Source organism: Cryptomeria japonica, chromosome 10, assembly GCF_030272615.1.
Source record: "Cryptomeria japonica chromosome 10, Sugi_1.0, whole genome shotgun sequence".
Classification (NCBI taxonomy): Eukaryota; Viridiplantae; Streptophyta; class Pinopsida; order Cupressales; family Cupressaceae; genus Cryptomeria; species Cryptomeria japonica.
Genome location: NC_081414.1, coordinates 417,695,144 through 417,697,717, shown reverse-complemented (window position 1 = coordinate 417,697,717; position 2,574 = coordinate 417,695,144).

The window sequence follows — 2,574 nt, the reverse complement described above, 5'->3', positions numbered from 1 at the left end:
ATCATCATCATCTCCCTCCCGAAGCTCAAGAACACCAACATAACTTACTAACAAACAGAAAGATACACTTGTGAAGTTTCAAATCATGAACCACTCAGATTGAGGACACACATGAACGTCCCAAACACTCTCCAAAATCCACTCAGCATAATGAATCAATTCCAGAGCAATACAAACCATAAATCAAAACTCTACAACACATAACCAACAGAAAAACTAGTCATCACACCGGACCTCATAACTTGATCAAATCACCTTCCGAAGCACTGAAACTCATGTAGAATTAAATGAAGATACTAATATCTGAATCCTTAAATCCACATCAACATATCTATAATATACCAACCAAATTAACTCTTTGCAACATCGAAGCACAAGAACATAGGAATATGTTGACATCAATGAAAAACAACAGATTCTAACAACTCTAATATCCAATAATCTCCCCCTTTGGCATTGATGGCAACATATGAATGTGAAAAATAGTCAATGCAAAGAAAGAAATCAACTCCAACAATCTCTCCCTGAGATCATGCACACATAGCTCTCTACCTTAGATAGATAGGACAATTTTTCACATGCTTCTCTCCCCCTTTGACATCAATACAAAAGGCTCTCAAAATTGAATAACTCTTCCTCACATAATCACAAACTAAGCCACATACTAACTACTCCCTTTGAGTAGCAACACCCACTCATCAATCTAGATATCTGGATAAGACTATGAAGTCCACTAGATTGATGCATCTCAATGCATCTAGTTCACATTAGGAGGGGAAACCAACCCTAACTTCTCTCTCAGATATACAAATGTATCTATGGGAAAAGGCTTCGTAAAGATATCTACAATCTATTCCTTTGTAGATGCATACTCCAATCTAACTTCTTTCTCATTCACCTTCTCTCTCAAGAAATGAAACTTGATTGATATATGTTTTGTCTTGGAATGCAACACCGAATTCTTAGAAATATTGATAGCACTTGAATTGTCACAATATATAACAGCAGGCTCATTATAAACAACTCTAATATCCTGCAGCATCCTCTTCATGTAAATTACTTGAGTACAATTGTTAGTAGCAACAATGTATTCAACTTCTGTAGTAGATAAAGAAATAACATTTTGACTCTTACTTGCCCCAGAAACCAACTTCTTTCCCAAAAAGAATGCACCACTTGTAGTTCTCTTCTGGTCATCAACATCACTTGGTCAGTCAACATCTATATAACCACTTAAAATGAAATCATCATTCTTCAGATACTACAAACCATAATCAACTATTCCCTTCAAATATCTGAACATCCTTTTCATAGTAGTAACATGACTTTCCTTAGGATCAACTTGGAATTTTTCAACAAGAGATACAACATGCATAATGTCTGGTCTAGTCTGAGTCAAATATAGCAGCGAATCATAGATTTATAAAACGTCTTGTGTGCAGGAAAAGTCGTGCAAAGAAACGAAAAATTCAGTTTCAAAAGGGTCCACACACCAATGGGACTCTTGGTGCAAGTTATGGAGCTATATTGAATATCTCAACTCCCCAAGGGATGTTCCATTTCTCTCTATCTTACAGGATCCCTCAAGTCAATGCCTTTGCTCTCAGATCACTGAACAAAGTGACTTCAGGAATGACAACTCCAAGAATGAGGGATGTTTGATCAACTTAATATGAATGCATTCCTAGTTATGCATGATATTAAATCTAATATGATTTAAACTAGCATGGTTATGATGATAAGATAAAGGATTAGTAAAACCTATCCTAACATGATATACTAGTCTAATATGAATGTTCTATGATAATGGAAATGCTTCTTAAAATGCTTATTAAGATGATTTCTATTCAAAGAGAGGCTAAATGCTTGATTTAAAATTATTATAGATTAGATGCATTAAACTTGGATATGTTTAGCAAAAATGTCTATAAGTTTGATAGTAAAGACTTGGATATGAAAATGAAGAATGGGAGCTCTATTTATAGGGAAAACAGGGCAATGGATGGTCAAGATTGAATAATCTTAACAAGGGTCAGGATTGAAAGTTAATCAATCCATGTTTACAATTCTCACCAATGAAAAGGTGACAATTGTCAACAAAAGACTCCTTGAGAGGAGATGAAAGAAGCATTAAATGCTTGAGAAGACATGAAGGTTACTGTAGACGTATAAAAATGACCATATTCCTAAATGAATATTTTATGTTCATTTCTCTATTTAATTAAATCTAATTTAATTAAATAACCCGTATTCCTCTATTTAATTAAGTAAATTACTCAATTAAATTCACTATACCATTTAATACGATAAATTCATTTTATTCAATTAAAGCCCCTGTCCACTTTTTAATTAAATTCAAATTTAATTAAAATAGTTATCCTAAATTAAATAAATCTAATTTATTTAATTACAATCAAATTGAATTAAATTCAATTAAAACCTATTTTCCCTCACCCACTTGCATCCTAACCCTCTTTCTAACCTCTTCTAGATTCTTCTAAACCTAATTAATTAACTCAAACCCATCCATTATCCCTTTCCCCTAAATTTGAGGAGGTCACTTCTCAAATTTGG